Here is a 15,348-nt window from a genome sequence, read left to right as displayed (position 1 = left end):
GCACACAGAAAGCCGGGAGCAGACTCCTGTGTTCCATACCGGGAAGTCCAAACACACAACCACAACTAGTGCAGAGGAAGAGACGGCGACCAGCACCTTGGTTTACTAAAAGACTCATGTGATTCATTTACTTGTGAGTACCCATACATCCCCTGGTACGTCCGGGCGCGCAAGCCCCAGCCATCGCCATACCCTGCACAGAGACACTGGGCCCCGGGGCAACCATCCCTACCCACGGAGGGGTTAACATCCAGCTGCCATTACATCTCCCCCGGGTATCCCACATCACCAGCGGTGGTGTCCCACTTCACCACACACCGTGGGTGGCGTCACGAACCGAATACGGTCAAGGCCATAAAACTACGTCTTGCTTTTCATTCGACGTGTCCGCGTGACCCCCGGGTTCGGAGGATCCCTCGAGCCACACAGCGGGTCCAGATCCTAGCAGCCCGGCTGCTGCGGGCGTGGGGGCGGCACACTATGCTACCAGATACAGGGACAGTTAGGGGTGCTTCACACACAGCGATATCGCTGCTGAGATCGCTGCTGAGTCACTGTTTTTGTGACGCAGCAGTGACCTCATTAGCGATCTCGCTGTGTGTGACACTGAGCAGCGATCTGGCCCCTGCTGTGAGATCGCTGCTCATTACACACAGCCCTGGTTCGTTTTTTTTATTGTTGCTCTCCCACTGTGACGCACAGATCGCTGTGTGTGACAGCGAGAGAGCGACGAAATGAAGCGAGCAGAGAGCAGGAGCCGGCATCTGGCAGCTGCGGTAAGCTGTAACCAGGGTAAACATCGGGTAACCAAGGTGGTCACCCGATATTTACCTTCGTTACCAGCCTCCGCCGCTCTCACGCTGCCAGTGCCGGCTCCCTGCTCTCTGCACATGTAGCTGCAGTACACATCGGGTTAATTAACCCGATGTGTACTGTAGCTAGGAGAGCAGGGAGCCAGCGCTAAGCAGTGTGCACTGCTCCCTGCACATGTAGCTGCAGTACACATCGTGTAATTAACCCGATGTGTACTGTAGCTAGGAGAGCAGGGAGTCAGCGCTAAGCAGTGTGCGCGGCTCCTGCTCTCTGCACATGTAGCGACGTTATGATCGCTGCTGCGTCGCTGTGTTTGACAGCTAAGCAGCGATCATAACAGCGACTTACTAGGTCGCTGTTACGTTACAGAAAATGGTGACGTAACAGCGACGTCGTTATCGCTGTCGCTATGTGTGAACCCAGCCTAAGGCAGGGATTAGCAATATGCATCCAGAACTGCTTGTGGTTCTGGGTGCATATTGCACCTGACAGGTTCCCTTTAAGTCCACGTGCAGAAACTGAGTAATTGGTGAGTTCTTTATCTCAGTGTTTTTAAGCCAAGACCAGGAGTTGGTGAATAATGCAGAAGTGGTGCCCGTGTTTCTATTATACTTTTCCTGTGAATGTTCCATTCCTGGTTTAGGCTTATGCTGGGGTAAAAAAATCAGCAGATACTCAATGTGTACATGAGGCCCAAAGCTAAAGGCCCAGTCACACTAAACAACTTACCAGCGATCCCAACAACGATACAACCCGATAGGGATCGCTGGTAAGTTGCTAGGAGGTCGCTGGTGAGATGTCACACTAAACGACGTTCCAGAGATCCCACCAGAAACCTGACCTGGCAGGGATCACTGGAGCGCCGCTACACGGGTTGCTGGTGAGCTGACAGATCTCACCAGCAACCAGTGACCAGCCCCCTGCAAGCAGCGACACTGCCCTTGGTAACTAAACATCGGGTAACCAAGTTTTTGGTTACCCGATATTTACATTAGTTACCAGCGCACGCCGCTTAGCGCTGGTTCCCTGCACTTGTAGCCACAGTACACATCGGGTTAATTACCCGATGTGTACTGCAGCTACGTGTGCAGAGAGCAGGGAGCCGGCACTGGCAGCGTGAGAGCGGCGGACGCTGGTAACGAAGGTAAATATCGGGTAACCAAGGAAAGGGCTTCTTGGTTACCCGATGTTTACATTGGTTACCAGCGTCCGCAGAAGCCGGCTCCCTGCTCACTGCACATTTAGTTGTTGCTCTGTCGCTGTCACACACAGCGGTGTGTGCTTCACAGCGGGAGAACAACAACTAAAAAATGGTCCAGGACATTCAGCAACAACCCGCGACCTCACAGCAGGGGCCAGGTTGTTGTTGGATGTCACGCACAGCAACTTCGCTAGCAACATCGCTGCTACGTCACAAAAGTTGTTCCTCAGCAGCGATGTTGCTAGCGATGTTGCTTAGTGTAACGTGGCCTGGCCTTAAGTCTGTGTGCCCACATATTAGATTTTGGAGAATTCTTTACTCTGTGTATTTCCGCCAGGTCAAAAATGTAGCATCTTGCAATTCCAGCATACTCTGCTGTATTCTACAGTGCCTGTAAAGTGCACTTGCTTTTAAGAGATCTTATGCAAATGCTCCACAATATATCTGAAGTGTAAACTGCCGATTTTAATGTCAATGTCTGCTGTAGGTGAATTTTTCATCTTTTCTCAAGCAAAAGGTGAAATATGCAGCTTCTCTGCACCTTTTTTTTGCAATATCTGCATTAGTATATACCAATGTCAGTATTACTGCAGGACTATCGCTGCCAGAGGTTTACTGTAAATATGTTCCATGGGCGCGTGGCCTGAAGACTTACCTAAGATTAAAGCGTCATGGGTGTGCCCCGCTCAGGGGAGCCCTCTGGTGAGTCTGGGACCAAAAGGTCACAACGCCTTATTATGTGCAGTTCTGTAACTTGTGTTTAAATGTAACTGCTTTGTTTTGGTGCTGTAAGGGTTAAGGACTCTTTCCTGTCTGGCTATCCTTTGTAGCCTTGATCTCAGGTGTAGCTCCTTGTGATCACTCTCCTTTGCTCTAAAGGTCAAATGTCTTACCATTTGATGCAGGTTATAAAATCTTCATTTTTAAGTTGTCCACTTTTGAAGGAGCTTGTCTTCAGAAGAAAAAGAGGAGTTGTGACTATTGCAGCTGTGGTGTTTAGCTGCATTGGAGGAGTTTGGAGTGTTTTCCTTATTGTGTCTATTTTCCCCTGTCTGTCTCCCTTCCCTTGTGTTGTATTATTGTAGTGGTGAGACAACTGCTCTCGCCAGCCTACCTCAGTAACCATGGTACGTTCAAAGCAAACAGGACCTAGGCATGTGCTCGCCGACGAGGGGAAGGACTCATATAGGGAAGTTAGGGACTGCAAGCAACTGCCTCAGGTGAGTGCAGGAGGAGACCCTGCTCCCCTCTCCCTAGCTCCAGAGCCCACCATTGTATCGTGCTCCCGATGTACCCTGTGTGTTGTTTTCCGGACGTTCCCTTGTACCTGGCGGAACCACGGTAGTCACTGTGTGCCATATAAATAAGTGTCTAATTTGATTACATAAACACCACAAATCGTGTCCAGGGGTTTTGTGTTGTGTGTCTAGTATTACAGCTTATCTTCATTTAAGTACTTCTCTATCCACTAAAACTGCAGGAATGAGGACCTCCAATTGGTCATTAAATAAAGAGTTGTTCCACTACTTTTAAATTGATGACCTATCTATATACTAGGTTCACATGACGGTATACAGTGGGTATGGAAAGTATTCAGACCCTTTAAATTTTTCGCTCTTTGATGCATTGCAGCTATTTGGTGAATTCAAAAAAAGTAAATTTTTTTCTTATTAATGTACACTCTGCACCCCATCTTGACAGAAAAATACAGAAATATAGATTTTTTGCAAATTTATTAAACAAGAAAAACTGAAATATCCCATGGTCATAAGTATTCAGACCCTTTGCTCAGACACATATTTAAATCACATGCTGTCCATTTCCTTGTGATCCTCCTTGAGATGGTTCTACTCCTTCATTGGAGTCCAGCTGTGTTTAATTAAACTGATAGGACTTGATTTGGAAAGGCACACACCTGTCTATATAAGACCTCACAGCTCACAGTGCATGTCAGAGCAAATGGGAATCATGAGGTCAAAGGAACTGCCCAAGGAGTTTAGAGAAAGAATTCTGGCAAGACACCGATCTGGCCAAGGTTACAAAAGAATTTCTGCAGTACTCAAGGTTCATAAGAGCACAGTGACCTCCATAATTCTAAAATGGAAGAAGTTTGGGACGACTAGAACTCTTCCTAGACCTGGCCAATCCAGCCAAACTGAGCAATTGTGGGAAAAGAGCCTTTGTGAGAGAGGCAAAGAAAAATCCCAATATCACTGGGCTAAGCTCCAGAGATGCAATAGGGAGATGGGAGAAAGTTCCACAAAGTCAACTATCACTGCAGCCCTCCACTAGTTGGGCCTGTATGGCTGAGTGGCCAAACGGAAGGCTCCCCTCAGAGCAAGATGTATGAAAGCCTGCATAGAGTTTGCAAAAAACCACATGAAGGACTCCCAGACTATGAGAAATGCACCGAGGAGAAAAAGAGCACACATGATTCAGGCGCACATCAAAGAATATTGTAATCATATATATTTTATTTTTATAAGAAAAACAGTTTATTGGGTCCATGAAAAACACACACAATAAAATCATTTAAAACTATACAATACAAGACACAGCCTCTATAAAGTGACTCCGGGATAATAATCACTTGTGCATCCTAATGGCAACATTCATATAGCATGATTCCTGGGGGACGAGGCCGTATGACATATGTTGGCTTGTCACACAGAGTTATCAATCAATCATATGGTAGAACCATAGAAAACAATCAAGATTCAGACCCAGAGAAACAAAAAACCTAATTCCCATATTCAGAGTGAAGGTCCACAGTTAGTGAGTCTGTATCAACCTATATATACACGCATCATACAATGTGGTCACGTATGCAGACCTGACAAAAGAGTGCTTTTGTTGTGAATACGGAATGCATGTATAGTTGTGACTAGAGATGAGCGAACCGGTCCCGGTTCGGCTCGAGGTCGGCTCGCCGAACGGAGGTCCCGTTCGAGTTCGGTTCGTCGAACGTTCGACGAACCGAACTCGAGCCAATAGGCTATAATGGGAGGCAATCACAAACACATAAAAATGCATTATAAATGTACACAAACAGTTAATAAACATTGCCATAACACTTACCGGTCCTCGCGATCCCTTCTGCACTCTGTCTCCTGCCGCTATTCCATCCGATGATCGCTGAATCCTCCCGGTGACGGCACTGCCAGCAGAGATGCAGGACCTATCGTGACGTCAAAATAGCCATGTGACCAGTCACGTGGCTATTATCTCATTGGCTACAGACTGGTCACATGACTATGACGCGTCATGTAGGACCTGCGAGTGCATCTCTCCAGTACATGGTGCACATATGTGTACCGGCGACATGCTCTAGCACACGGTCGACTCCCCGTTCCGTTAGGGAACGGCTGACACAGCCGGTCATTAACGGAGATCACCGTTGCCATAGCAACGCAGTTAGCGGTGACGTCACCGCTAACCGCGGCTCCGAGAGCACCGTTGCTATGGTAACGCGTCTGTCAGCGTTACCGCTGTTACCGCTGACAGCCAGCACTGATCACTCACGGAGTGAAGGCTGCACGCTGCTTCCCGATTGTAGTGAGGATTGTAGTGAGGATGAGGTTCCCCAGCCCCAAGTGATGAGCTGGTGAACCTCATCCTCCTCACTACAATTGTCACTACTACTACACTAGTGAGGATTGTAGTGAGGATGAGATGCCTCAGCCCATGATGGGCTGGGGAACCTCATCCTCACTACAATCGTCACTACTACTACACTAGAAAGAAAGAAGACAGAAGAGCAGGATCGTGGAGGGCTGACAGGGGGTAATAAAAATGGAGTCTCTAATGTGCCTGTGTATTTATTTTTATTAAAGTATTTTTTCTCTGTGTGGTGTTTTTTTTAACCCTTTATTGGAGATTCTTAATGGCCGGGTCAAACGTGCCTGACGTTAAGAATCTCTGGCTTAATACTGGCTAGTAAAACAAAGCCAGTATTAACTCATGATTACCCAACAAGCCACCCGGCTCCAGGGCTGTTGGAAGAGTTGGATACAGCGCCAGATGATGGCGCTTCTATGAGAGCGCCATTTTCTGGGACGGCTGCGGACTGAAATCCGCAGCAGAGGCGCCCAGAAACCTCGGGCTAACCTGTGCTGCGGATTCCAATCCCCAGCTGCCTAGTTGTTCCCGGCTGGACACAAAAATGGGGCGAAGCCCACGTCATTTGTTTTTTAATAATTTCATGAAATAAGTGAAATAATTAAAAAAAACGGGCTTCCCTATATTTTTGGTTCCCAGCCGGGTACAAATAGGCAACTGGGGGTTGGAGGCAGCCCGTGGCTGCCTGCTGTACCTGGCTAGCATACAAAAATATGGCGAAGCCCACGTCATTTTTTTGGTGGGCAAAAAAATTCTGCATACAGTCCTGGATGGAGTATGCTGAGCCTTGTAGTTCTGCAGCGGCTGTCTGCTCTTCTCCATACAGACAGACAGCAGCTGCAGAACTACAAGGCTCAGCATACTCCATCCAGGACTGTATGCAGAAGTTTTTTGCCCCCTGAAAAAATTATGTGGGCTTCGCCATATTTTTGTATGCTAGGCAGGTACGGCTGCCCCCAAACCCCAGTTGCCTATTTGTACCCGGCTGGGAACCAAAAATAAAGGGAAGCCCTTTTTTTATTATTTCATGAATTTCATGAAATAATTAGAAAACAAATGACGTAGGCTTCGCCCCATTTTTGTGTCCAGCCAGGTACAACTAGGCAGCTGGGCATTGGAATCCGCAGCACAGGTTGGCCTGAGCTTTCTGGGCCCCACTGCTGCGAATTGCAGTCTGCAGCTGCCTCAGAAAATGGCATTTTCATAGAAGCGCCATCTTCTGGCGCTGTATCCAACTCTTCCAGCACCTGCCTGCTATACCTGGCTAGCATACAAAAATTTGGCGAAGCTCACGTCCTTTTTTTGTAGTTTTTTGGCAAAAAAAATAAAAAAATGCTTCCCTGGATTTTCCATTGCCAGTGAAGGTAACACCAAGCAGTGGGGGTTAGCAGCCAGTAGCTGCTTGGATTACCCTTAGCTAGCAATACAAAAAATGCAGCGGGAGCTCATATATATTTTTTTTAATTATTTATTTAAATAACTAAAAATAAAATGGGCTTCCCTGTATTTTGATTGCTGGACATCACAGTGCTGTAAAAATAAATCTTTAAAAAAATGACGTAGCGCTCCGTGGTATTTTTGATTCTCAGCGCAGATAAAGCAGACAGCTATGGGTTGCCACCCCCATCTGCCTGCCGTTACCTTGGTTGGCAATCAAAATACAGGGAAGCCCATAAATTTTTTCTATTTAAAAAATAGTTAAAAAAAAAATGACGTTGGGTCCCCCCATTTTTGATAGCCAGCTAGGGTAAAGCAGACGGCTGTAGCCTGAAAACCACAGCTGGCAGCTTTACCGTGGTTGGGGATCCAATGTGGAGGTCCCCTCAGGCTCTTTTTTATAATTATTGTATAAATATTAATAATTACACAATAAAAGTAGGGTCCCCCCCAAATTGGATCACCAGCCAAGGTAAAGCGGACAGCTGTGGTCTGGTATTCTCAGGGTGGGAAGGTCCATAGTTATTGGGCCTTCACAGCCTAAAAATAGCAGGCCGCAGGCACCCCAGACGTGGCGCATCCACTAGATGCGCCAATCCTGGCGCTTCACCCCAGCTCATCCCGTGCCCTGGTGCAGTGGCAAACGGGGTAATAAATCGGGTTGATACTAGCTGTAAAGTAACCTGAGATCAAGCCCAGCAGTTTGTGATGTCATGGCGTCTATTAGATACTCAACATCATAAACTGTCAGTACTAACAAAAAAAAAAAAATCGACAAAAGAAATTTATTTGAAAAAACAGTCCCCAAAACATTTCCTCTTTCACCAATTTATTGTAAGAAAAAAAATAAAGGGGTCCCACGACGACTCTGGACCGTCTAGAATATGGGGGGGAGACACTCAGGGAACGTATCCCCCATTTTCTAGGAGTGCGGACCCTTCATGTGAGGAGTGTGGGTGCAATGAATCTGCACTCACTCTTCTCGGGTCCACAGCAGCAGAGTCCATGTCGTAATGGTTGCTACCAAAGCTGCAATGCCCTGCTCATGAGGTAAGGGCATGCCTAATCAGGAGAACTACTGTAGAGGAAGCTCTGCTCACTGGTATATAGGTGCTCAGAGGTAATAATAGATAAAATTAGTGAGTAACCTCGGCACTCTAAATCTCCCAGACTAAGTCAGTAAGTCACAACGGATAGTAATGCAAAATCACTCTTTATTGGTCCGTATTAAGAAAAAAAAAATTTTCATAAGCATATATGTTTTTGTCCAAAACAAGTTACAAATGACGTTTCGGCCTGAGCCTTCGTCAGATTGGACTTATCTGCATGTAATTATGAAAAATGACAATAATCAGTATCACATAAGAGTGAGAGAACAATAACATAAACTCGAACAATGTAGAGGTACAATTGGGATGCAGCAAAAAAATTGCAACACAGAAAGAAATGAAACACATGATACAAATGTCATAATACAGTACAAGGACAATATAGTAATGACAAATATGGGGTCAGAGTAGACTTAGACAGCTCTGGTACGAAAGAGATGTCAATCATAAAGTAACATGTGCAGTAGGTGTAAAGCTACAGTGTGCATGGCAGAGCTAATGGGTAGACCGACCATAGAAAAAGAATGGAGAAAAAGTGGAGAAAAAGTGGAGAAAAAATGGAGAAAAAATAGAGAAAAAGTGGAGAAAAAGTGGAGAAAAAGTGGAGAAAAAGTGGAGAATAAGTGGAGAAAAAGTGGAGCAAAAGTGGAGAAAAAGTGGAGAAAAAAATGGAGAAAAAGTGGAGAAAAAGTGGAGAAAAAGTGGAGAAAAGGTGGAGAAAAAAATGGAGAAAAAAATGGAGAAAAAGTGGAGAAAATGTGGAGAATAAGTGGAGAAAAAGTGGAGAAAAAGTGGAGAAAAAGTGGAGAAAAAAATGGAGAAAAAGTGGAGAATAAGTGGAGAAAAAGTGGAGAAAAAGTGGAGAAAAAAATGGAGAAAAAGTGGAGAAAAAGTGGAGAAAAAGTGGAGAAAAAAATGTAGAAAAAGTGGAGAAAAAGTGGAGAATAAGTGGAGAAAAAGTGGAGAAAAAGTGGAGAAAAAAATGGAGAAAAAGTGGAGAAAAAGTGGAGAATAAGTGGAGAAAAAGTGGAGAAAAAGTGGAGAAAAAAATGGAGAAAAAGTGGAGAAAAAGTGGAGAATAAGTGGAGAAAAAGTGGAGAAAAAGTGGAGAAAAAAATGGAGAAAAAGTGGAGAAAAAGTGGAGAAAAAGTGGAGAATAAGTGGAGAAAAAGTGGAGAAAAAGTGGAGAAAAAAATGGAGAAAAAGTGGAGAAAAAGTGGAAAAAAAGTGGAGAAAAAGTGGAGAAAAAGTGGAGAAAAAGTGGAGAAAAAGTGGAGAATAAGTGGAGAAAAAGTGGTGAAAAAGTGGAGAAAAAAATGGAGAAAAAGTGGAGAAAAAGTGGAGCAAAAGTGGAGAAAAAGTGGAGAAAAAAATGGAGAAAAAGTGGAGAAAAAGTGGAGAAAAAGTGGAGAAAAGGTGGAGAAAAAAATGGAGAAAAAAATGGAGAAAAAGTGGAGAAAAAGTGGAGAATAAGTGGAGAAAAAGTGGAGAAAAAGTGGAGAAAAAGTGGAGAAAAAAATGGAGAAAAAGTGGAGAATAAGTGGAGAAAAAGTGGAGAAAAAGTGGAGAAAAAAATGGAGAAAAAGTGGAGAAAAAGTGGAGAAAAAGTGGAGAAAAAAATGTAGAAAAAGTGGAGAAAAAGTGGAGAATAAGTGGAGAAAAAGTGGAGAAAAAGTGGAGAAAAAAATGGAGAAAAAGTGGAGAAAAAGTGGAGAATAAGTGGAGAAAAAGTGGAGAAAAAGTGGAGAAAAAAATGGAGAAAAAGTGGAGAAAAAGTGGAGAATAAGTGGAGAAAAAGTGGAGAAAAAGTGGAGAAAAAAATGGAGAAAAAGTGGAGAAAAAGTGGAGAAAAAGTGGAGAATAAGTGGAGAAAAAGTGGAGAAAAAGTGGAGAAAAAAATGGAGAAAAAGTGGAGAAAAAGTGGAAAAAAAGTGGAGAAAAAGTGGAGAAAAAGTGGAGAAAAAGTGGAGAAAAAGTGGAGAATAAGTGGAGAAAAAGTGGTGAAAAAGTGGAGAAAAAAATGGAGAAAAAGTGGAGAAAAAGTGGAGAAAAAGTGGAGAAAAAAATGTAGAAAAAGTGGAGAAAAAATGTAGAAAAAGTGGAGAAAAAATGGAGAAAACGTGGAGCAAAAGTGGAGAAAAAGTGGAGAAAAAAATGGAGAAAAAGTGGAGAAAAAGTGGAGAAAAAGTGGAGAAAAAGTGGAGGAAAAAGTGGAGAAAAAGTGGAGAAAAAGTGGAGAAAAAGTGGAGATAAAAATGGAGAAAAAGTGGAGAAAAAGTGGAGAAAAAGTGGATGAAAAAGTGGAGAAAAAGTGGAGAAAAAGTGGAGAAAAAGTGGAGAAAAAGTGGAGAAAAAAATGGAGAAAAAGTGGAGAAAAAGTGGAGAAAAAGTGGAGAATAAGTGGAGAAAAAGTGGAGAAAAAGTGGAGAAAAAGTGGAGAAAAAGTGGAGAATAAGTGGAGAAAAACTGGAGAAAAAGTGGAGAAAAAGTGGAGAAAAAAAATGGAGAAAAAGTGGAGAAAAAGTGGAGAAAAAGTGGAGAAAAAGTGGAGAAAAAAATGTAGAAAAAGTGGAGAAAAAATGTATAAAAAGTGGAGAAAAAATGGAGAAAAAGTGGAGCAAAAGTGGAGAAAAAGTGGAGAAAAAAATGGAGAAAAAGTGGAGAAAAAGTGGAGAAAAAAATGGAGAAAAAGTGGAGAAAAAGTGGAGAAAAAAATGGAGAAAAAGTGGAGAAAAAGTGGAGAAAAAGTGGAGAATAAGTGGAGAAAAAATGGAGAAAAAGTGGAGAAAAAGTGGAGAAAAAAAATGGAGAAAAAGTGGAGAAAAAGTGGAGAAAAAGTGGAGAAAAAAATGTAGAAAAAGTGGAGAAAAAATGTAGAAAAAGTGGAGAAAAAATGGAGAAAAAGTGGAGCAAAAGTGGAGAAAAAGTGGAGAAAAAGTGGAGAATAAGTGGAGAAAAAGTGGAGAAAAAGTGGAGAAAAAAAATGTAGAAAAAGTGGAGAAAAAGTGGAGAAAAAAATGTAGAAAAAGTGGAGAAAAAGTGGAGAAAAAAATGGAGAAAAAGTGGAGAAAAAGTGGAGAATAAGTGGAGAAAAAGTGGAGAAAAAGTGGAGAAAAAAATGGAGAAAAAGTGGAGAAAAAGTGGAGAAAAAGTGGAGAATAAGTGGAGAAAAAGTGGAGAAAAAGTGGAGAAAAAAATGGAGAAAAAGTGGAGAAAAAGTGGAAAAAAAGTGGAGAAAAAGTGGAGAAAAAGTGGAGAAAAAGTGGAGAAAAAGTGGAGAATAAGTGGAGAAAAAGTGGTGAAAAAGTGGAGAAAAAAATGGAGAAAAAGTGGAGAAAAAGTGGAGCAAAAGTGGAGAAAAAGTGGAGAAAAAAATGGAGAAAAAGTGGAGAAAAAGTGGAGAAAAAGTGGAGAAAAGGTGGAGAAAAAAATGGAGAAAAAAATGGAGAAAAAGTGGAGAAAAAGTGGAGAATAAGTGGAGAAAAAGTGGAGAAAAAGTGGAGAAAAAGTGGAGAAAAAAATGGAGAAAAAGTGGAGAATAAGTGGAGAAAAAGTGGAGAAAAAGTGGAGAAAAAAATGGAGAAAAAGTGGAGAAAAAGTGGAGAAAAAGTGGAGAAAAAAATGTAGAAAAAGTGGAGAAAAAGTGGAGAATAAGTGGAGAAAAAGTGGAGAAAAAGTGGAGAAAAAAATGGAGAAAAAGTGGAGAAAAAGTGGAGAATAAGTGGAGAAAAAGTGGAGAAAAAGTGGAGAAAAAAATGGAGAAAAAGTGGAGAAAAAGTGGAGAATAAGTGGAGAAAAAGTGGAGAAAAAGTGGAGAAAAAAATGGAGAAAAAGTGGAGAAAAAGTGGAGAAAAAGTGGAGAATAAGTGGAGAAAAAGTGGAGAAAAAGTGGAGAAAAAAATGGAGAAAAAGTGGAGAAAAAGTGGAAAAAAAGTGGAGAAAAAGTGGAGAAAAAGTGGAGAAAAAGTGGAGAAAAAGTGGAGAATAAGTGGAGAAAAAGTGGTGAAAAAGTGGAGAAAAAAATGGAGAAAAAGTGGAGAAAAAGTGGAGAAAAAGTGGAGAAAAAGTGGAGAAAAAAATGTAGAAAAAGTGGAGAAAAAATGTAGAAAAAGTGGAGAAAAAATGGAGAAAACGTGGAGCAAAAGTGGAGAAAAAGTGGAGAAAAAAATGGAGAAAAAGTGGAGAAAAAGTGGAGAAAAAGTGGAGAAAAAGTGGAGGAAAAAGTGGAGAAAAAGTGGAGAAAAAGTGGAGAAAAAGTGGAGATAAAAATGGAGAAAAAGTGGAGAAAAAGTGGAGAAAAAGTGGATGAAAAAGTGGAGAAAAAGTGGAGAAAAAGTGGAGAAAAAGTGGAGAAAAAGTGGAGAAAAAAATGGAGAAAAAGTGGAGAAAAAGTGGAGAAAAAGTGGAGAATAAGTGGAGAAAAAGTGGAGAAAAAGTGGAGAAAAAGTGGAGAAAAAGTGGAGAATAAGTGGAGAAAAACTGGAGAAAAAGTGGAGAAAAAGTGGAGAAAAAAAATGGAGAAAAAGTGGAGAAAAAGTGGAGAAAAAGTGGAGAAAAAGTGGAGAAAAAAATGTAGAAAAAGTGGAGAAAAAATGTATAAAAAGTGGAGAAAAAATGGAGAAAAAGTGGAGCAAAAGTGGAGAAAAAGTGGAGAAAAAAATGGAGAAAAAGTGGAGAAAAAGTGGAGAAAAAAATGGAGAAAAAGTGGAGAAAAAGTGGAGAAAAAAATGGAGAAAAAGTGGAGAAAAAGTGGAGAAAAAGTGGAGAATAAGTGGAGAAAAAATGGAGAAAAAGTGGAGAAAAAGTGGAGAAAAAAAATGGAGAAAAAGTGGAGAAAAAGTGGAGAAAAAGTGGAGAAAAAAATGTAGAAAAAGTGGAGAAAAAATGTAGAAAAAGTGGAGAAAAAATGGAGAAAAAGTGGAGCAAAAGTGGAGAAAAAGTGGAGAAAAAGTGGAGAATAAGTGGAGAAAAAGTGGAGAAAAAGTGGAGAAAAAAAATGTAGAAAAAGTGGAGAAAAAGTGGAGAAAAAAATGTAGAAAAAGTGGAGAAAAAGTGGAGAAAAAAATGGAAAAAAAATGGAGAAAAAGTGGGGAATAAGTGGCGAATAAGTGGAGAAAAAGTGGAGAAAAAGTGGAGAAAAAGTGGAGAAACAAAATGGAGAAAAAGTGGAGAAAAAGTGGAGAAAAAGTGGAGAAAAAAATGGAGAAAAAGTGGAGGAAAAGTGGAGAATAAGTGGAGAAAAAGTGGAGAAAAAGTGGAGAAAAAGTGGAGAAAAAAATGGAGAAAAAGTGGATAAAAAGTGGATAAAAAGTGGAGAAAAAGTGGAGAAAAAGTGGAGAAAAAAATGTAGAAAAAGTGGAGAAAAAGTGGAGAAAAAGTGGGGAATGAGTGGAGAAAAAGTGGAGAAAAAAATGGAGAAAAAGAGAAGAAAAAGTGGAGAAAAAGTGGAGAAAAAGTGGAGAAAAAAATGTAGAAAAAGTGGAGAAAAAATGTAGAAAAAGTGGAGAAAAAATGGAGAAAAAGTGGAGCAAAATTGGATCACCAGCCAAGGCAAAGCAGACAGCTGGGGCCTGATATTCTCAGACTAGGGAGGTCCATGGTTATTGGACTCTCCCCAGCCTAAAAATAGCAGGCCGCAGCCGCCCCAGAAGTGGCGCATCCATTAGATGCGCCAATCCTGGTGCTTCGCCCCAGCTCATCCCGCGCCCTGGTGCGGTGGCAAACGGGGTAATATATGGGGTTAATACCAGATGTGTAATGTCACCTGGCATCAAGCCCTGGGGTTGATGAGGTCAGGCGTCTATCAGATACCCGACATCACCAACCCAGTCAGTAATAAAAAAAAATAGACGACAAACACATTTTTATTTGAAAAAACACTCCCCAAAACATTCCCTCTTTAACCAATTTATTAGAATGAAAAACAAATCCAGGTCTGGTGTAATCCAAGGGGTTGCCATGACGATCCACACTGTCCCAGTCAATGAAGAGCAGAATGTTCCTTATTGGCTGGGAGAGCAATGCAGTGACCTGAGCTAACATCAATGGGTCAGCCCAGGTCACTGCAGGGCATGACAAGTGCTGCTGTCAGCGAGGTACATTACCTGCGCTGATCTCCAGCACACTGACAGCTCCTGTCACTTAGTTCAATGACCGGCGCCTTCACACCAAGTATCGCGAGAGGTCCGTGACGTCACCGCTAGTCAGTCTCGGGTCGGAAGCGAGAGGTGATGTGACAAGCGGCGGCCATGGAGGACAGTGACAGCGCTGAGGTCGGGATGGCGGGACTTCATCACCGCAGGTAAGCCGAGCGGGTGGGGTGTGTGTGTGTGTGTGTGTGTGTGTGAGTGTGTGTGTGTGTGTATGTGTGTATGTATGTGTACATGCCGCGGGCAGGAGGGGGTGGAGCGAGCTGAGCGGGGAAGTGTGGGCTTCCTGCACGTAACTAAGATAAACATCGGGTTACTAACCAAAGCGCTTTGGTTGGATACCCGATGTTTATCTTGGTTACCAGCTTGTGGCAGGCTGCCAGCGATGGCTCCTGCACTAGAGATGAGCGAACCGGTCCCGGTTCGGCTCGAGGTCGGTTCGCCGAACGGAGGTCCCGTTCGAGTTAGGCTCGTCGAACGTTCGACGAACCGAACTCGAACTGCATAGGAAACAATGGCAGGCAATCACAAACACATAAAAACACCTAGAAAACACCCTCAAAGCATCTTTTTCATCTTGAAAATTGGGTCAATTGATGCCAGTCAAGTGGGGTGTGTGTGGCCCAATTAGTGGCAACGAGAGAGACTGTGGTTGGAGTCCCCTCGCTGTGTTTCTACAAGAACCAAGATGAACAAGTCATGGCTCTCAGAGGAGTTTTCTTCCCCTGGGTCAGCCAGGGGACGGGAAAGGCACGCGTATTTTTGAGAGTGCTTCATGCAAAGCATCTTTTTCTTTTTCAAAAGGGGGCTCAACCGATGCCAGTCAAGTGGGGTGTGTGTGGCCCAGTTAGTGGAAACGAGGGAGACTGTGGTTGGAGTCCCCTCGCTGTGTTTCTAAAAGAACCAAGATGAACAAGTCATGGCTCTCAGAGGACTTTTCTTCCCCTGGGTCAGCCAGGGGACGGGAAAGGCACGCGTATTTTTGAGAGTGCTTCATGCAAAGCATCTTTTTCTTCTTCAA

Source organism: Anomaloglossus baeobatrachus, chromosome 10 (genome assembly GCF_048569485.1).
Source record: "Anomaloglossus baeobatrachus isolate aAnoBae1 chromosome 10, aAnoBae1.hap1, whole genome shotgun sequence".
Classification (NCBI taxonomy): Eukaryota; Metazoa; Chordata; class Amphibia; order Anura; family Aromobatidae; genus Anomaloglossus; species Anomaloglossus baeobatrachus.
This window is presented reverse-complemented; position numbering follows the sequence as displayed.